This window comes from Suncus etruscus, chromosome 6 (genome assembly GCF_024139225.1).
Source record: "Suncus etruscus isolate mSunEtr1 chromosome 6, mSunEtr1.pri.cur, whole genome shotgun sequence".
In the NCBI taxonomy this organism is placed as follows: domain Eukaryota; kingdom Metazoa; phylum Chordata; class Mammalia; order Eulipotyphla; family Soricidae; genus Suncus; species Suncus etruscus.
The window spans coordinates 74928989-74951338 of NC_064853.1; the positions used below are offsets into that span (position 1 = coordinate 74928989).

General features: G+C 36.5%; 1 pseudogene; it reads left to right on the forward strand.

The window, feature by feature from the left end:
• LOC126011805 (tRNA (adenine(37)-N6)-methyltransferase-like) overlaps positions 1-22350 on the forward strand; it is a 63822-nt pseudogene that overhangs the window by 37162 nt on the left and 4310 nt on the right.

Consider the following 22350-nt stretch of genomic DNA (forward strand, 5'->3'; position numbering starts at 1 on the left):
GATGTTATAGACAAACCTCACAATTAAGGGGCAATACAGCAAGCCCTGTCCAGTAAGCAGGTTATTGTTTTTGTTAAGTCTTCTTAGTGTTAAGGGAAGTCTTTTTTGAGTAGATTGATATCAGAGCAGCTGTAGGGTCTTCCCAGGTAGAGGAATGCCTCCAGGTGATGTTATATACAACTTTGGATGTTTTGTAGATGTCTTCTCTAGATCAGGGGTGAATGGAGAATGCCCATTCTTCTGAGGACTGTACCAGGTCTTTATGTCAATGTTCAGGGTGTAAGGTCTCATTGCACTACAAGATTTGTGTGTTCCCATCTCTATTAGATAAGAACTTATTGGTATGTATAGTATTTTCCCATTTTAGTGTGCCTAAGCAAACAAGAAATAAAGCCACGTGGTGCTATCAGATATATGGGGGAGTAAGAACATTTCCAACAATACCCATGACTTGGTTCAAACATAAGCATTAAACTGAGGGATTCTTTCACACCAAATTCCATATTGAACAGTTCACAAAGAGAAGATAAAAACATGGGGGGGGGGGGAATCATCACTGTATAAGAAAATATTCAGCAAAAGTTATAGCCATCAAAGAAAACACCCATAAAATGTTGAAGAGACATAAGTGTCCTTTTTATGCCTTTTAAAATAGTTGGGTGGGTGTTAACTCCAGGGCACCACTTTGATCTGTGACTTAGGACTCTACAGTACTTAAGTTAGAAAGGGTAAATGAGGAGTAATGATGATAGGAGTTAAGGAAGTTAAAGAGAAATATGATCTTATGAAGGGGTATGCAAAAGGGCAGAGTACAAAATGGACATTCTGCATATATAAAAACATAATTCAATGATAGTGAGTACTATTTTTTAATATAATTTTTATTTTGATCATAGTGGCTTACATATTGTTGACAATACTATTTTAGGTACATATTTACATAAAATCAGGGGGGATTCCCATCACCAAATTGTCCTCCCTACACCTCCGTTTTTGTCCTACCTCCCATTTCCTCTTCCCTCACCCCCAGGGCGGCTAGAATATGTGGTCCTCTCAGTATCTAACGGCTTGGCCTTTCACCCAGTCAGCGTGGGTGGGCGGAGCTTCCCTGCCCTCAGAGGGCAAGAGAAACCCGGTGGGGGCGGGGCTTGGCCATTCCCGCGGTGGGCGTGGGTGGACGGAGCTTCCTTACCTTCTGGGGGCAGGAGAAACCCGGAGGGGGCGGGGCGATAGTGAGTACTATTAGTACTATTAATGTTTCTTGTGCACGCGGGAGGGGGGGGAACTGTCGCCCCCACGCGATTTTGAAAATATTATAGACTGGACAGAGATTACCAGTGACTTCAAGAAGCTGGGAGGCCAGAAGTTCAGGCCCCACCCAGACCCTCCTTAAGGAGCTGAATGGATAGTCGGGGAAAGCCTATCGTACCTTCAAGCTCCACCAAGGGGCCCAACTTACTGGCTTGCCCAGGCATGTGGCCCGGGGAAGCTCTGGAGATCTGGAGCAAGGTGGTAGAGGGGTGCTGGGGTTACCCAAGTCCCGCACCCCCACTAGGCCTGGTTAGGAAGGCCTCCAGCATGGCAGGAGCCTGCCAAACCCCCTCCTGCTAGACTTCCCTGTTAAATATCTTTAACATCGGGAACATCATTCTTGTATATGTACTAATCCAAGCTCCCCTACAGAGTTTTACTCTAACATAAGGTTTGAACTAAGTGGGCAGGGCTTCTTATCCCACTTGTGCTTGATCCTGTGTTCAGATGTCCTCACAAATAATTGTGTTTTTATCTCCTTCATTACTGGTCATCATGATGAAGCACTTGCAGATTCAGAAATGCTGACTCTGCCAGGCTGTAAAGAGAAGAGACAGATATAAAATCAACCTCATCAAAATTGATTCTGGCTGCTGCTGATAAAAAATGCAGCATGGTGTGGCCCATCATAATTCTGACGTGTGGTTCCCCTTAGTCCCAGCTTTCATTGACTAGAGGTCAGAAACTGGCATGCTCTGTTGAGTTTGGCCAACAGACAGAAGCAATTGAGCAAGGAAGAAAGAGAATCTTTTTTTTTTGTTCTCTTGTACTGTCTCCTCAACTTTCTTTTGCCCACATGATTGACGTTTGTTATCTAGCTGTTGCTGCGGTGATGTTGACATTGATCACCCTGAGCCACAGTCTCCTCAGCAGTCACATGTGCCTGAGACTGTTTTCACAGGCAAGGTGTGAGCTTCTAATACAATAGCATCAGTCTCACACCCAACACCAAGTCAGAACTTTGCTGAATTAGTTAGCTGGTTGATTTTACCTTGGTTTCTTTTTCTCCACTCTCTCTATTTACTTGCTCTATTGCTCTTTCCTCTTCTTTTGTTTTCTGTTTTGTTTTGGGGGCCATGCTTGAAGATGTTCAGAGCTTACTTCTGACTCTGTACAGGCCTCATTCCTGATGATACTCAGAGAACTATATGCAACACCAGAAATCTGCCCTGGGTGATCTATGGGCAAGGATCGTGCCTTAACCCCTTTACTATCTATCTCTATACCTCCTCTTGAACTTTTATTCTGTGGTGCTTTGCTAGTGATTTTTATCTCTCAGTGCACATTAAACAGATTTGTATTTAGCTGTTTTGTTTAGCTGAATGAGACCTGTGAGTGATTCTGGTTTATCCTAACCAAACATTGAATTAAATGTGTCTTCTGGTCCCCTATAATTTGTGGGAAAAGGATATATTCCTAAAGACACAGAAATGATCCATTGTCTAATCTGCATTAATCCATATGATGCTTTGTGAAGGAAGTGGTCATGCATCTCACCCAGGAGATATATAAGTAGTAAAATTTAACAGCTTCATTATGAGAATGAGAAATAAATTAAAATTTCAGGTTTTCTTTTGAGACCTGAACAGATGCACAACACAGGAATAAAATAGCCTTAACATTATCAGAAACATTTACAAAGTGAAAGTAGTGGTGAACTCTTCCAATCCTTTGTTTTTTAATTTAGCTAACATTAAATTATTAGGATAAGGAACTGAACTTGTTTAAGGCATATAGGTATTTCATACTGGAGAACTTTGCATTGAATGACTAAATTTTATTCCTTACCCTGCAACCTCATTGATTCTAGGAATCTGGAATGTTTTCAATGTCTTGATGCTTGAATGGTAAAAATTGAACTGGAGGTTATTAGGCCAGAGGTTACATAATCAATGAAGAGAGTATGAAGGAGCAGTACTGATCTTGGACTTGAAGTAGCTAGAAGGTAGTTCCAAAATGTTAACATAACCTAGAGGGCAAGGAAAAAAGCTTTCCTAAAGTTCACTGAGATCTGAATAAAAGCAATTTACTTTCTTCAAATTTTGTTTGAAGAAATAATTCCCCCATTCTTTTTTAATATCTTTATTTAAACACCTTGATTACAAACATGATTGTGGTTGAGTTTCAGTCATGTAAAGAACACCCCCCCTTTACCAGTGCAACATTTCCATCACCAATATTGTGTGCTTAAAAGTAGGCTTTAAAATGTGTTCCTCTTAAGACTTTTCTACTCCCCAGTCTTTAACCTTGGACACTACTCAGTTATCCAATAGAGCTTTAAGAGGCCCTTTCTGAAAAGTTCATATTACGTAAACACTAAAGTGAGAGGTGTATGTATATATATATATGTGTGTGTGTATTAATGACCTGTTTACAACAGGTAGACACATCAAAACTTTTACAATATCTAATTGTATTCCTTACAAGATTGCTAAGATTCAATGTTTCTGTTTCATTGGCAAGGTCTTAGAATGCATTTATAAATTAAAAACAAAAAACAAAAACCAAGGGTTGCTCTTTGATCCCTAGAGCACTGTCTGTATATACATCCCACACAGCATCCATCACTCACATAGCTCAGTACCGTAGGAATCATGATTCCCAATAGCTACCATGACACACAGTGCATTTACTCAATAGTCAGCATTTAAACTGAATTTTCAAGTTGTTTCTGTATATATGTGTGACTTGCAAAAGTGATTCATGAACCATTCTGCATAAAAATCTTGATCTATGGGAGGGGGAGTAAGAAAGAAAAAAGATAGACTATTAGGAAGTAAGAGCTGAATATCTCAAGTTGCTTCATTTCCAACTTGCTTTAAGAATCCAGAGAGCATAATTCATCTTTCCAAGTTCTGCTCCACATCTACTCAGAGCAGAAAACTCTTATAAAAGCTTTCTCTAGAGGTTTCAAGGAGAGCTTAGATTACAGTGAATATGGAATCATTTTTTAAAATTTATCGCTGTTAAATCCCTAGATGCTAGCCATAGACCTTTGATTTGGGACATTTGAGTAAGAAAGAGATGAACTAGACAAATTTCCTTGGAGTATCTCTGAAAGTAACCAGCTTTCCTCAAAAATATACAAATAATATTTCTAGTAGAGAAATACAGTAAAATCTCTATCTGTGAGCTCTATTAAGCAGGTATTTTCTTAGTGTGTGCCAGTTACTTGTAAATAGACTGGATATTAATGGATTAATGGGACATAGTATAACTGGAAAATATCTTATAAGTAATATAATTTTTGTTTTTACTAGGTTTTGTCACTCCAGTGCTTGTGAACTGACACGGAATTAAACTATAATTGATTCTAGTTTAATTTTATTTACATCATTTTCGTGTCAGTTAAAGCATAAAAAGAACAGGACTATTAAGAGGATGTTCTGTAACTAAAACAGCCCTTTTGTTCAGGCTGCATTAGATTTGGTGCTTCTACCACATGAAATTTGAATCAGAATAATCCAAAGAGAAGACTGGAAGGACATTTGGGAGTTGAGTTGACCATTCTTGGAAAATTTGCAGGGAACACAGTTGTGGTCACCATTTTTAGCAGATATGGCATGAAGTGAATATTACATCATTGGTGGTTGGAGTTGAATCTCATCTGAGTTTCCTACATGTTACTGTTATTTATATCCAGGTGCTTCAGAGAGAAGAAATAGCATCCATCTCAGTTTTGGTTGTAGTTATGCTTACCATTGCAGTGTCAGGCCACATACTTGTGTAATGCAGTGGGTTATACTTAGTGAGTCACACTTCTGGAACCAGGGGTCACTGAATAAGATGGGGAAATGTTAAGGATAACTTTATGCATGCAGGGTAAGCACTATACTGGGGAGTCACACAAGACTTTCATCAGTGGTTCTTCATTTTTGAGGTTCACTTGGTAAAACATCTGTAAAGCGAGTTCAGTTTGTACAAGTAAAGACTGTGTGTGTCAGTTATAAGCACATTGATAGAAAAAAATCATTTTTGGCTAAGTGGTATCTGAACTTACTGGCTTATATTTTGGGAGAGAAGGTAAAGCATAGATGACATTGCTGAATCTAAGAAGCAAACAATTATAGCAGGCCCTTTGAAGGCTCATTGGTCACTTGGTCTCCACATCAGTGTTGTCCCACCTCTTATATCATACACATTTCACTCAGTCATTATTAGATTTTTTCCCCTCCTAAGTAATCTCTCACTAGGCCCCAAACCATAGCTAGTCTTCTCTAATACCTCTGAGGATAATAGTGCTTGGCCTTATTACATGACCTTCTTGTCGTGTATCTTCATGTAAACTTGTACTTCAAATAGCAGAATAGCAGTAAGATTGAGTCCAGCCTGCTCCCCCCTCCAAAGTGCTGTTGTTCCCTTCTGTGGTCTTCTTTTACACAATGCACACCACTAGTTTGAAAGCAAATGGAGAGCAGCAAAGTCAGATTCAGGGGATAGCTATTTCTCCCAGTTTCCATAAAAATGTTCTTTATATGAAAAATAACCTAAAAAGCAGGAAAGAAAGATGTGAGCTTTTTGAGGTCCTCAAAGATTCACTTTTTCTAGCCATAGAGAGAACAAAGAGGACAATGGTTTCAAACTCAATACTCCATCTTGACAGCAGAATTATTTTGGATGCTTTTAGGAACTACTCTGTCTGATCCTGATCCAGCGAAGTTGAAGTAGAATATCTGAGAGTCATGTCCAGGTATACAATTCTTTTTCAATTAGTACTAAGAAGGGGGATAGAGAAAATTCATGTTTATGATCCACCTGATTCAGTGATTGAACCCAGATATACAGTACTTAGCTGCCATAAAACCACCATGGCAGTGTTTGGGGATCACTAGGGCTAGGCCAAGTTGGGGAGGGGATAGGAAATACATGGTCATGACTAGAATTCAGGATCTTGCATATATTCATCACGTATTCTACCATTTAAATTATCTCCCCATTAATAGGCATGTAATTTTCTTTCATAACTTATTAGTTTTTATTTGTTACCACTAAAATAGAGGTTTTATTTGGATGAAGAGAGATTTGGGGTCACATCCCACTGTGCTTAGGGTTATTCCTGGTTGTGGCTCCATATGTGGTATGGGGGATCAAGCCATGGTCAGCCACATATAAAGCAAGTGCCTTACCACCAGTGCTGTTTCTCTAGCCCCCAAGCACAACATTTTTTTTCCTCTTTCTCTCTTCAACTTCACTTGTTTTGGTTCTGCTTGATACAAAAACCTACAAGAAAAAGTCTTGCCTGGGGTAAAAGCTCAGGTTAAAACCAGGGCACAGAGATTGTACAGACTATCATTCTGACCTCCAAATCCACCAGCAATATAATATGGCACTATCCTCTTTTGCAAAGGCACTCTAAATAAGGGGAAATATTATGCACAGAAACAAGCTTTTATCTACTAGGGATAAGAACCCATACTTGTAATAATACAGGGATGCTTCCCACTCTGAACATGTGTCATGCAGAGCCAACTTAGACTCCATGTGATTGGACAGCGACTGTCCAACCCAGAACCATAGATCCCAGATGTGAAACTGACACAGGTCCCAGCAACAGTACTAGGAACCAAACTTCTCTAGGGAAATTCCTAATACCGCTCTGGCACCAAATTGCACCAGTTTTGATATGACATCCTGACATGAGAAAGTGGCAACAACTTGCTCTAAAGAGAGGGTTGCCCTTTCTCACCACCTAACAGTATGATGCAATCAGGAGACATGTCTTCCTTTGCTCAATGCAAAAAAAACAAAATTGCTAACTACAGAAGACTAACTTTGACAAACATGGACTGGACAGAACTTATCGAGGAACCAATGAGAAAGTTCCTAGCTTAGGCCTCAGCCTAGGATTCATATACAAATCAAGATCTCTAATTCCAGTGGTCTAACTTTGAAAACTTGCGATTGAGCAGAACTTCTGGAACCTTACTGAAAGGCTCTATCCTAGGCTTTGTCTTAGGATCTTGACAAAAACCAAGACCACTAATTACAGAAGACTGATTACAATAACAGTGATGGAACAGAACTACTAGAACCATAAAGAAAAACTTACTCCTAGCCTTCCTCATATGATGCAAATAACAAGATCTCTAGCTACAGAGGCATGATGTCATCATCCACAATAGCAGAAAGTTTCCTGGCACCATAAAAGACCTTGAGGTGTGAAAATGTAGCTGTTCCCATGGCAGTATGCTTCAAGGGTAGAGAAACCCTGTATCTCTTAGGCCAAGGAAATTCTAGGAAATTCCCGTTCTAATTTCTCCAATATTTACTATGCCTTTGCAGGAAGAAGAAGAAGAAGAAGAAGAAGAAGAAGAAGAAGAAGAAGAAGAAGAAGAAGAAGAAGAAGAAGAAGAAGAAGAAGAAGAAGAAGAAGGAGAAGAAGAAGGAGAAGATGAAGAAGAAGTAGAAGAAGAAGAAGGAAGAAGAGGAGGTGGAGAAGAGGAGGAGGAGAAGAAAAAGAAGACGAAGAAGAAGAAGAAAAGAAGCAGCAGCAGTGGAGGAGGAGGAAGAGAAAGTAAGGGAGGAGGAGAAGGAGGAGGAGAAGGAGGAGAGAAGGAGAAGGAGAGAAGAAGTAGAAGAAGAAGGAGGAGGAAGAGTAGGAGAAGAAGACATTTTTTAATTGTCTATAAGAGTTTTATTCATAATTGTCAAGTCAAGTTAGAGAATAACCTAAATGACCTTCAATCGGTGAATGGAGAAGCAAACTGTGATACATTCAGAAATGGAATATTTTTAGCAATAAAAGAAATGAGCTATCAAGACTTAAAATGTTTTTGTTTTTTATTGTTTTTTTTTTTTTTTTGCTTATGTTTTGTTAGTTTTCTCATAGTTGATGGTTTTAGTTCTTGGTTTGTTCTTTTTTTTTTTGTTCTTTTTGTACTTTTGTTGTTACTGCCTTATTGGTTTCTGTTTTGTTTTTCTTTTTTTGCCTTTTGTTTCTTTGTTTTGTTTTGTTACCTTTTCCTTCTTTTTTACCTTTATTCTTCTAAATGTGTATTTATAACACCTAGAGTCTGGACACCTCCTAGTTTTTTTTAACTTCTTTTCTGTTTTTTTCTTCTCTTCTTTGTTATCTTTTCATATATTTACAACAGAATCACATTACTGGAATCACATTGTTTGCTTCATAAATTGAGGGAGAAAAATAGATGGTACCAAGAACAGACAGTCGTATGTACATTTAATGAAAATAAAAAATGATCAGACTCGAACACCAAAACCAAAGTCAACGACAACAGAATCAATACCCAATCTACAACAAGCTGTGCAAGTGGGGAACAGTTCCACTAGCATTAAGGGGCAAAGGAGGCAGATAGGGGATGCATTCTGGGAACGGGGATGAAGGGAAGACAACACTATAATGTGGTGGGAATGCCCCTCCTTCATTGTCACCATGTGTCTTAAATATTACTGTGAAAGGTTTGTAATTCACTTTGACTACAATAAAAATTATAAAAAAAATCTCAAGTGATTTTAATGGGTGTTCATAGTTGCAGATCACTAAGAAATTTTATGAAGATTATTTGGAATCCTCAGAAAACTAATTCAAAATAGGTAAATTTTAGTATTATTTGAATTATTTTTAGTATTAAATTTTAGAACTCAAATATTGGATATTTTATGAACAGCTATGTAAAATGGTCACTTATTTGAATATCAGAATGAAGTCAGCCTAAAATGTTACTGTGTTGATGTTTTTCAGATTTATGTTAATATCTATAATATTACAAGTCCTATGAAGGTAACTGTCTGAGAAAGTGTCCATTGACCTGAGTCTAGTCAAGAGATAGAAACATTCTGGCCTGACTTCCTCCTTTATAAGTTTATCAACTTGAGGGACACGTTAATATTTTGCCATAAACTTTACCTACAAGTTGAACTTTGTTATAAAGTGTAAGATCCATAGCATTTTAATGACACCATATAAGAGCTGGTAACTATATTCTCAAAAAAAGAAAAAAAACAAAACAACACTTTATTGTGTGATACTCCAGATATTTTGAACTCTCAGCCACAACAGACCACTTTAAGGGCACAGGTAGAAATAGAACATTTGAAATTTATGATTGCACATCTGCTTTGAAAGTCACCACAAATCCTTTGGTGGTGGCCAATATATACAGATTTTCAAGAGAATGGGCCAAAGGAAACAAGAAATGCAGTTCAGTGCCTTGCATGTGTAAGTTTCAGGTTGAATCCCCAAAGCAGAGAAAGTTTTCAAGGCACCATTTCTAGTAAATACACTCTCTTGGAATAGGTACTTCTTTAATATATTTCACTCATCGACAGCAGTTATTATGCATACCTAATATTAACCTATTACACCCTGCTAATGCATGGCGCTGTCTCTCCTAGGGGATTGTGTACATGATGAAAGTTTTGATAAGCAAATGATAATAAGAATTCTGTTTATGAATGAAACCCAACTATAATCATGTTTGTAATCATGGTGCTTAAATAAAAATTTTATATATTTAAAAAAGAATCTATGAATTTATTTATAATTTTGTTCTCAATTCTCTATTAGTTGGATAACCTGTTAATAACCTTTTGTCCTTAACTCCAAACATCAAGTTTATTTTTTAGTTTGTATTTTAGTCATGAACAAACTAAAAGTAAATTATATGCTATATATAATATAACTAATATTATATATTTATATGTAATATATAATATAAAGTATATAAATACACATTATTTATCTAGAAATATATATAATATAATAAAATTATGTTATTTTTAAATTTGTATTTTAGTTGTATATTTTTAGGAACAAACTAAAAGTAAATTATCAGCTCTGTATTTGTTGGTGTTACTAATTAATGACTTTAAAGTTCTGATTTTATTTTTTATTCCTTAAAAACTGTACATTGTATAGCAAATTACTCATTCATAGACTATAGCCATTTCTTGTGATGCACTTGAATATTTTCAGCAAAGGAAAGAAAAGTATCTAGCCATAAATTTGGCAAAATAGCTTAGTTTTCAACAAAATAGATCCTAAAGAATAACTTTTAAAATATAAATCTATCCCTGATTAACTTCATCATCTCCTTTGCTCCAAATCTTACAAGCTCTATTTAAAAAAAAACTCCCCAAAATGATGATATAATTCCAGTATAATAATTTACAATTGACAGTTAACTATGAGTTTATTTAGTGTCTGAGATTGGTAAAGTCAGCTAGCATTTATTATATGACAGGTGTATTTGCTTTCAATATTATGCATTAGTATTTCATAACAAGGACTACTAAAATTCATCTTACACTTTATAAAACTTCTTCACAGTCACACAACTGACACTGTCAGTGAATTGAAGAATTAAACTCTGTAGCTACCTTAAAGTTGACTTTAAGGAATACTAATATGAATGTGGCAGTTCTTATCAATACAGATACTAAAAGCACTGGAAAGTAACCAAGAGCCCAGTAGAACTGGAATGGGTTATACCATTGGAAGAGAGCATTTGGTGAATTTCCCATAATTTAATTATAGAATTATTCTACTGTGTTTTGTGCCAGAGTAGAGATTTAACCAGCAATAGCAGTTTCAGTATCAAGTTTATTTAGGAAAGCAAATTTATTCATAAAAACTAGGTACTGAATCTTTTAAGTTTGGGATAAATGGGATCAACACAAAGGTTTCTAATTTTACCAATGCTGTTGGACTGGATTGCTGACTTGTTAATTGTGAAATATATGGAATACACTGAATCTAGGATTAACCAGGCAAATCAAGATCTCTGTTTCTAAGAATAGGCGATTTTCATGGATTTAATTTTGTCTTTTCTCTTAACCACCAAACATTTTGTTAGCTAAAAATAACACTCACACCCTTAGTTTGTTCTCAAATCCTGTAATCTCTGGGCTCTGATAATTTACTTTAGTCCTCTGAGTTTCTTATCTTTGTTATTTTTTCCCAAGCATGAATAAATATGACATTTAATGTGGTGATTGTTAAACAAAAGTTAGAAGAAACTGTATTGGATACTAAGCCTTGTTCTGGCCAGCCAGGGTTTGCATCCCATAGGTTTCCTCAAGCCCTACGAGGAGTGATCCCAAGGGCAAAGCCAGGAGTAACACAGCCAGATGTGGCCCTGAACACAGCCAGATGTGGTCTAAAAAAACTAAAGAAACTATGTCCCTTTAATGTTAGCTTTCACATACCTTCAAATATAGACAAGAGGTCAAGATGTAAAAACAACATGCTTTTTGGGATAGAGTGATTGCACTGTGGGTAGGGTTTTTACCTTGCACACTGATGACCCAGGATCGATCCCTGGCATCCCATATGCCATATGTTCCCCCAAACCTTCCAGGATCAATTTCTGAGCACAGAGCCAGAAGTAAACCCTGAGCACTGCTGATTGTGGCTCAAAAACAAACAAAAATTCTGAAAATTTTCTGTTCATTGTAATGGCAAGACAACAACATATATAAAATCAAAATTCTTTTAAGGATGTTTTCTGTGCATCTTATTATTCCTTTATTTTACTGCTTTCTTTGCTGAAATTAATTTTTTTAACAAAAACAGTTCTCATCATAAACATCTGTATATGTTTATGTATATACAGTGTATATGACTCCCGAGGTAGGGAGCAGAAAATAAACTTGTGGCATAAATTCTTTGACATGGTTAGGTACAGTACTTTATATATTGTCAATTTTTGAATGACAACATATAAGCTACTTGAAAATATTTGAAAGAATAGTTGAAGAGGGGCCGGGCGGTGGCGCAAGAGGTAAGGTGCCTGCCTTGCCTGCGCTAGCCTTGGACGGACCACAGTTCGATCCTCCAGCGTCCCATATGGTCCCCCAAGCCAGGAGCAACTTCTGAGCGCATAGCCAGGAGTAACCTCTGAGCGTTACCGAGTGTGGCCCAAAAAAAAAAAAAAAAAAAGAATAGTTGAAGAAGCAATAATCCTTTGAAAATATTTCTTTTTATTTTTTAAAGTTGAAGAGTTGTGATTTACAAAGTTATTGATAGATGAGTCTTAGGCATATAATATTTCACAACCAAACACCATTCTCACTACCAGTTGTCATCTTCCTTCCACCAGAGTTCCCAAACTCCCCATCCCAGCTGCCACCTTGACATGCACATTTCAAATCTCAGTGATTGTAGTTATTTAGGTCTCATGATTACAGTGTCATTAAAATCTCTGCTTTGGATATAGAGCTATATCACACTCTGATTTGACCATTATGATCAAGGCCTGTTTTACTTTAGGGAGCAAAGTACAAGTGTTAGAAATGTTTGGTGGGAAAATGTAGCTTAGTTTAATGGAAAACCTGCTATTCCTCAACTATTTGAGTTGTTTGGAGCCTCCATATAGATAGATCCTAGGGCAAAGTGACCAAAGACTCTGCATTAAGACCACTTTAAGAGAAGAAATCTTATAGGATGCTATTATTTACTATTTCACTTCTTACTTTTACACATATCACAGAGGACCCCACAGACCCACACACTCACAGTGGATGATTTTTCACCAACTCTTTTAACTCATAGTCCTAAAACTTCAATCCTATTATCCAAGTATGGTTGAAAGCTTATATAGAGTTCATAATAGATATATCCTTGCTTCTTATAGGTACAATTTATTAGTTTTTTTTTCTTTTCTTTTTTTGAGGGATAAGAAGTAGAGTGGGCCACACTCAGCTGAGCTCAGGGCCTCTCCTGGCTATGTTTCTTGTGGGTATTGATGGACCATTTGTGGTGCCAAAGATTGAACTGAGTCAGTTACAAGCAATGTGAGTGTCTCAAACTCTGTACTATTTCTCTGTTCCATTGGTCTTTATACTTTTTTGATTGTTTTTTAAACATCATATTTAAAGGTTGTTCTTACTACAGTTCTTCCCCCCACAGGTTAAATTGTTCATGATTGAGTTACAGTCATACAATGTACAAGAACCTTTAATAGTGCAAATTTCTCATCACAAATATCATTTCCCTCTCATTCTCCCTCATGCCCTCTCCCCTCTCACATATCCTCTCCTGCCTGTTTCTTAGGCAGGCATTTTATTTCATTCTCTCTCTTCTTTTGTAACACTATGGTTTGCACCACTATTAATGAAGGGGTGCCATGCATGTTTCAGTCATAGTAGACCCTTCTCTATTCTGTTTTTACTCTCTACTCTTTGTGGCAAGCTTCCTACTATGGATTGGTCCTCCCAATTCTCATCTCTGTGATTCTTAAAAACAAATGCTGATTCAAATTTTAAAAATCTTGTAATAAAGGGACCCATGCCCACTTATCATTTGTAGTTCTGATTGTAATAAACTTTAGAAGAAAAATTAATTATGGACAGAGGAAATGTTACACAAGTTAGGGCACATGTAGTGGCACCTCCTGACCTCCAGAGCACCACTGGTGGGGATCTTGTGGTCCTTGGCATCCCAGACACTGAGAAGAACTACACCTTCAGGTTCCAGAATTGAACCACTGGTTATGTTGTGTGTATATTGCTGAGAGTGGTTCTCAGATCCCCTCAGCACCACTTGGAAACCCTAACCACCATAAGGGAAATGAATTGTCAATGTGCATAATCAATACAATTTGTACTACAATATTTGCCATGTCTTTTATTACTTCTTTGGAATTTTAAAGACATATGTTTATTGAATTCTGGAAATGAATCAGGTTCTGTTAGATCTCATTCATTAATTTGCCAATCATTCTACTGATTCAAATAACTGATGCATATATCCAGGGTTTACTTTGACAATTTCTTGAAGCATGACCTCAATGAGAAGTAGGAAGCATTTGCATATCTGTCTTGATTGTCCAAGTTTACAGCTGAGTATATGAGTTCTAAAAGGACTTAATTTTATTCTCATTGGGATTACTAGCAATTAGATTTTTATAAATAGAATGAAGAAGTAATCAGATATTTTTAATATAAAATATTTTCTTGCGGGCCCGGAGAGATAGCACAGCGGCGTTTGCCTTGCAAGCAGTCGATCCAGGACCAAAGGTGGTTGGTTCGAATCCCGGTGTCCCATATGGTCCCCCGTGCCTGCCAGGAGCTATTTCTGAGCAGATAGCCAGAACTATCCCCTGAGCACCGCTGGGTGTGGCCCAAATATAAAAAAAAATTCTCATGCAAGTTGTGCCTTTATTATTATTATTATGGTTTTAAAATTCAGTCTTTGTATTTCTCTGACATCAAAGCCTGACCAAAAGTGACAAGACTCACTTACAGGTTGTATGATCTAATAGCAAGTCACTTAATTATTTGAATTTAATTGATAATACGTGGTTTGATTTATGTGTTCCCTAAAATTACTTTGTTCTCAAAATATATAATTCAGAAATTCAATGTGTATTTGGAGATGATTATATCCTATGACTCTCTTTGTTTTTGTCTGTATGCACTGTATCTCCTTGAACTTAAAGTTAAAAAGAAGGAAGCTTCTTTCTTCTTTTACTGTTAAAATTTACATTTGTTCATAAATATTTAACTTTCTGTTTCCAGTTCCTCTTGGAATTTATACCAACTCATGTGACTTGTAAATTAAAAGAATGTGGATAGAATGAAAGATATCAATTCTAGATCTAAAAGTGAGTAAAGGCAGTCCATTAAGACACTGTCAATGTCTTTCTTTATGGGTGAAGATATTGACTTTATTTTACAAAACTTTCTAATTCTTTTCTTTCTCTATTTTACCCTATTTACTTATATTAACACACAAAATATAATAAATTTTCGTTTTTCATCTTTCTCCTGTTATGTTGATGAGCCTGGGTCTCTAGTAAAGATAATAGGTAGCAACATCTAGGAAACATGCTTCATACATAAACTTACTAAAAATTTCATCACCGAATTGTTACATATTTTATGCCAGTATTTCATACAGATATACAGGATAAACTCACATGTCACCAGTGAATATATTATTGTTCTTTTCACCCTTTATGCAGTATTATGAACAGAATTACCATATTAGTTATGTGATAAAAGATTACAAACCAGTTCTTTGACTGCAATACTAGGACTCAATGATTATGCATTTAATTTTAGGCATACTGTTGAAACCACTGGAATTTGGTCATAGTTTTCCACTATGGCATAACCTAGGTGATAGTTTTCCACTACAGCATAATCAAGACTAGCCTAGTCAGATCTCACCAGTTCAACTTTCTTCACCCATTTCAAGATTTCAACTAGGTCATTGACAAATAGCATTTAAAGGAAGGCTATAGTCATACAGATGACCCATTCTCTGACATTATATCATTATCTAGGAGAAAACTTAGCTATGATAACTGTTCAGTTTAAACATATCTCAGTAAAAACTTGCAAACGTTCCAAACTAAACAACATTTGGACCAAAGCTAGGATTTTCTTCCATCTTCTTGCAAAATATTTAACAAATAATAAAATTGAATAATCAATAATTCAACAAAATATAATTTAACCAATAATATATTTGAATTTTATTATATTTTTATTATAGTTTAGGCAATATTATTACAGTAGTGTAAATTTTATAGTATTGATGTAAAAATGTATTGCCCATCAATACTAAAGTGTTTAATAAACTGCCACTATAGTGAATCTTTTTGTTTATTTGTTTTTTGTTTTGTTTTTTAGGCCTCATCCAAAAGACCCTGAGGTGACACTCAGGGGTTACTCCTGGCTATGCTCTCAGAAATTGCTCCTAGCTTGGGGAACCATATGGGATGCCAGGGGATTGAACCGCGGTCCCTCCTAGGTTAGCGCATGCAAGACAAATGCCCTACTATTTGTGCCACCGCTCCAGCCCCCGATAGTGAATCTTAAGAAACACGTTGTATTCTTTTGATATGAGACTATTATATAAATATAGAAGCTAACAGACCACTAAGAAAGTTACAGATATTATTGCTATCATATGGTTATTGCTGATATTACATATACATTATGAATAGAGTAACATTTTTTAAAAGAATTAAATCATCTCCAGGGTTGGAGATTTGGCTCAATGAGTCCTCCAAACTAGCCACTTAAAACCAGACTCTTAAAAACATAATCTGGGTCTATGTACCATAAAAGACAAAAAAGTTTTTTACAAGTTTGCTAATGACAGCTTTATTTTTACTGTACTCCAGGGATCCTTCTCCCTTCTGGCTTCACAAGTTCTCCCTGTGTAACACCCTCTTTAATTTCTGAGAAAGAAATCCAGCAAAGGAAGCATAAAAGGATTTCCTGAGATTCCTGAAGAATAGTTATGTGTGCTTAATTGAGTCATAAGATAAGCTATGGTGCATTGCCTTGGAGGTTTAAGCATTCTAGATAAACTTAGAGGGGCAAAGTCTGGTAAAAGGAATGGCCTGAGGAGTATAGCAGGGAGCGTAGCAGAAAATAAAGCAGAAATAAACAGATGGGAATATATTTAACTGAGGAGCACCTCAAAGGAGCACCTCAAAGCACCTCAAAGGAAAGGATACAAAACCCACCCACAGATTGGGAGAAACTATTCACCCAATATCCATCAGATAAGGGGCTAATATAAAAAATATACAAGGTACTGACAGAACTTTACAAGAAAAAAATCTAACTCCATCAAAAAATAGGGAGAAGAAATGAACAGACACTCCTTCAAAGAATAAATATAAATGTACAAAAGACACATGAAAAAAAATACTCCACATCACTAATCATCAGGGAAATGCAAATCAAATCAAGGAGGTACCATCTCACACCACAGAGACTGGCATACATCACAAAGAACAAGAATAATCAGTGCTGGCAGGGATGTGGAGAGAAAGGAACTCTTATTCACTGCTAGTGGGAATGCTGTCTAGTCCAGCCTTTATGGAAAACAATATGGCGATTCTTCAAAAAACTGGAAATTGAGTTCCCATATGACCCAGCTATACTCCTAGGGATATACCCTAGGAATACAAAAATACAATTCAAAAATACCTTCATCAACCTATATTAATTGAAGTGCTATTTACAATAGCCAGACTCTGGAAACAACTAAGATGCTCTTCACCAGATGAGTGGCTAAAGAAACTGTGGTACATATTCACAATGGAATATTAACGCAGCCATCAGGAGAGCTGAAGTCATGAAATTTTCCTATACATGGTTGTACATGGAATCTATAATGCTGAGTGAAATAAGTCAAAGGGAAAGAGATAGACACAGAATAATCTCACTTATCTATGGGTTTTAAGGAAAATTAAAGATAATATTGTAATAATGTCCAGAGATAATAGAGATGAGCGCCAGAAGGACCGGCTACAATATGAAGCTCACCACAAAGAGTGGTGAGTGCAGTTAGGGAAATAACTACACTAATAACTAACAAGGCAATGTTAATGAGTGAGAGAAGTAGAAAGCCCGTCTAGAATACAGGCAGGGGGTGGGGGAGAGGAGGGGGGGCATTGGTGGTGGGAATGTTGCACTGGTGAAGGGGGGGGTGTTCTGTTTATGACTGAAACCCAAGTACAATAATACTTGTAATCATGGTGCTTAAATAAAGATTTTATTAAAAAAGAATAAAACCAATTTAGCATTAAAAAAAAAGGGCAGGTTTAATAGTCAACAGGGATTCAGTCAGTGACCAGCATATTTTGCAGGAAAAGCATTTGCCACTAAGAATCAGCAACAAAGATTCCAGAGAACCCCACAATACTGATTAATACTTTTTCTTGCGAGCTTCATTATTCTATATGTAAATACTGAAATGTTTTCTTCATAAATATCACACAGGCATAGCATAGTCCTGTGGGACTCAGTAGTTATTTGTCCTGTTTGGGTTGCATTTAGTAGAGTTTTCAACTGATCTTCCCTCCCACTCCCACTCTCCTTCAATATCTTAGCTTCAAAGAATAGCCTTTTCTCTATCACCTTTTCAAGCTGAAATCCTTACAACTTCTTCAGTTGCTTTCTTTCCTCCATATCTAATTAACCACAAATCTCATTATACTTAATAGGGAAATAGCCATGCCATTCAAATCCATTTTTTAATCTAGTTCCACTGTCTTGGACAGGTTTTCGTGATACCAGACTTTTCTTCTTTTTGGGGGGTCCAAGCTCAAGAGTTACTCCTGGCTCTGCACTCACTCAGAAATCACTATTGGCAGGCACAGGGAGACCAGATGGGATGCTGGGATTTGAACCACCATCTCACCTGAAACAGCATCGTGCAAGGCAAACGCTCTACCGCTGTACTGTCTTTCTGGCCCCTTGTTTTTATTTTTTAATTTGGCATGGTATGCCAGGACAGATCTCTTGTAGAGGATGACATTATCTTAGACATGGCATATTGGAAACAGAGGGTGTATATTTTTCTCAACTACTAATGAGCCCTAGAGAAGTTAATACAGAGAATTTGGAGAAGTTCGGGGATGAAGAAACTCGACAGTGAAGGATTCCTTTCTGTGAAGCTCCTAATATTTATCCATGTACCTGGGGGCCATCTTTGATGTTTCAAGTAATATTCATGAATCCACCTATGCTGCTCATAATCCTCACCCAAGAGTAAGAGTGGGGAGGGACACTACTAGCTTTTTGTAGCATGGCAAAAATTTGTTTTTAAATGAATATAAACTTATTCCTATAAAGGGTAAAATTGAGTGCTTTTATCCTTTATGGTAAAGAATAAAATTGAGAGACAGAACAACCATTGATTTTATGCTTTAGCCCCTCGGTGCTAAAAATGGTGCATCACAGCTCAATTGACTTTTTAGAATAAAACATTATAAATCCTGGTAATATAAAATGAAAATTATACCCCTTCAGTAACAGTTTAGGAAACCACAGTGTCTGAAAGGAAAGAGAGAGGGAGAGAGAGAAAGAGAGAGGGAAAAAATATTTGCCATTGAGGCAGAGAGGGGGGAGAGAGAAGTGGGAGGGTAACTGGGATATTGGTGGCAGGAAATATGCACTGGTGAAGAGTGTTTGACATTATAGACTGAAACTCAGTCATGAACAACTTTGTAACTGCATAGTTCATGGTGTTTTAATTAAATTATTTATAAGAAACATTTAATAAAAACAATGCAAATGATTAATGAAACCTACTTCCACTTCTAAAACCTTCTTATATTTACTGTAAAAATAACCAGGAACCCTTGTGCCCAGTATCAAACCTCATAGATCATGAAGCCTCTTTTATTTCTTTGTTATGGAGCAAAAGTTACCTGGTGCATAGAAGGGGTAGCTGCAGGCAGAAACTTATGCTCACTGTGGTGTTAGATTGGCCAGGCACTGTGACCTGCTAGAGTCAGCTGTGACAGTGTCATGGTGACAACTGTCCTCGCAGAGAAGCATCATCATTTCAAGACTGCTGGTGACAAGTACCTCTGGCTTTATTTTCCTCTTAAGGACTCTATTTGGAGGAGACATTGATTACCTGCACTTGATTGGTTTCACTTTTCAGTCTCTGAAAACCGCTTCTCAGGAGTCATCGTGTGCCCCTGTAAATGTCTGAAAATCAATGGCATTTAGTGAGCACAAGTGACCTTTCAGACACAGAGATGATTTCCACACGGCATGTGAAAGGTCACAGATAGCAGCTCCAATGCAGCATACTGAATTCTAGGACTGCCAGTTTCCCTTCTCCTTTTATAAATAAGGAGATATGGATCCATAATCTAGAATTTCAGAGTTTAAGACTGTAGGGAGGCTGGTCGTATTCACGGGAAAGGTGTCAAGTGCCCAGTTATGGTCACTTTTATGAAAGTCACATTTCAGGTGATTTCAGTCTTCCTGAAAGAGAGAGGAAAAGAGACGAGAACCTGAGACCAAGGCTAGTTTTCTCTTATCTCTGCAGAAACTGCCCAGAGATACTCACTTTGGACTTCAACTTTTCCATCCACATATGGTGGCAATGACAAACATTATTTGTAGCGTTAAGAGTTTTGGAAAGTTTCACTTATTTGCTTATTTTCATTTTGGGGTCACACCCTGCACTGCTCATGATTTATTCCTAACTCTGTGCCAAGGAGGCATGGTAGGATTCAAGAAATAATTTCTGGTGTTGGAAATTGAACCCAAATTCTCCCAAGCAAGGCAAGCATCCTATTCACTGTACCATTTCTCGAGCTCTGAGTTCTAGAAGTTTTTAAAACGGAAATGCATTATTGAAAGCTCATCCATTCATATTAATAGCTCATCCATATATACATGCATTTTTGATTCTTTTGCAGACAACACCTGGCAGTGCTTAAGGCTTATCCTGACTCGGCACTTAGGGATCCCTCATGGCAGAATTTGAGGGTTCATACATCAACTGCATGCAAGGCAAGTGTTTTACCCTCTGTGCTATCTCTCTAGTCTTTATATACATGTAGTTTCAATATGTATATAAGAAATTATATCACAGATATAAATTGGATTCCTATCACTGTTAAGAAAGTATAAAAACTTGCTTATCTTTATTATTTGTCTATCACCAATTTAATTCCTAAAATAAAATTATATCAGGATCATTACTTGGCAATATACTTTATTAACACTACAATGAATATGATTTTTAAATAATTAAATGCCTTTTCTATAGGTTTGATTGACCATATAATATTTTTATATTTGTATTTACCCAATGATTTCTCTGGTATTGAAGTCATGTAGTGTTTGCAATCTCTTATTTTTATCATTTTGTCTCTTTGTATTTTCTTTCTTTACTTCCCTCTGTTTTGTTTATATATTTTCTTCCTTCCTATTCTTCCTCCATCACTCTCTGTATTTTCTCTCCTTCTGCTCTTAACTTCTTTCTCTCACTGCTTTTTATTTTCTCTGTTTTACTCCAGCCTTCTTCCTTCCTATCCTTCTAGTTCCATTTCACACCATTCTTCTCTTCCTACCTCCCTTAGCAATTATGAATTATGTCCCCAGATATGTCCTCTTCTTTTGGAGATCTCCAAAGAAAAAGCACAAAAGAAACAATCTAAAAAAACATGTAACAGGATTTGTTATTCATCCCCTTTTCTGAGATTTTGAATCTACGTGAAAAATATATGGAGGAAGATAAAAGGCTTAAAGTATCTGTACTATAGATCTAGTAATAACAAGCATTTTTTTTTTTTTGCTCCTAAGACTCTGGTTCTACTTCCCATATACATCTCTGGTTCTTTTTTTTTTTTTGTCTCTGTTCCTTTCTATAATTCTCTACCATTTTTAGAGTATCTCTGATGGATTTTCTTGTTGCTAACATTTTCCAGTGTCCTACTCTATTGCTGGTTATAGGGGAAATTTTCAACAAATACAATCAGAAAATATCTGTAGATAGTTTAGTGTTAACTTTATTTAAAATTTTGTAAATTAATCAAAGGAATGGACTAGAAACTTATTTAAATAAATCTATATCTATAATACTGATGATACTGAAATTGTGTTATTTTCTCCTTTATTAATGCATATTTGAATCCAGAAATAGTAAATTTTTGGCATCCCTTACCCTTTCTAGTGAATTGATATTTGTTTAATTAACAAAATCTATTAATTGTTCTGGCTGAAAGCTGTTGGGCAATAGTTTTAACCAGACCAAGTTTTTATAGACTGTTTCATAAAATCATAAAATAAAAATTTAGTATCATTTTTATGGAAATGCAGTCAGGACTATAACTATGATAATACAGATGGTATATTGTAAAATAGCTGTATATCCACATATGTACATAAAAAACCATGATTACATAAATAGATATTTGGATCGCCTATCAGGAAGAAGAACTTTATTGAGGATGGTTTCTGTTCATCCATATGGCCCAGCAGAGTAAGTGACAGAGAGTTGTTTTTTCTTATAGTTTTTGTGTATATGTCTGTCTGCATTCCTTTAAAAATTTACTCCTGAACTATCAGGTCTCTGTATACATAGAGTCCTCATTTCCTTTAAGAGCAGAAGGTATATTCCGGGACACAAAGTCTCTTGAGATTTGACCTTTGGAAATCCATGGAGAACTAGGCAGTGGGTTCCAACTTTGAAACAAGAGCAAAACTATTATACTAATTATGGGGCAGAACTCTCCATCTCACTCTGTTTTTTGCTTTAATGGGTGGCTAAGTGGATATATATATGCACATATATACCAATGCAGA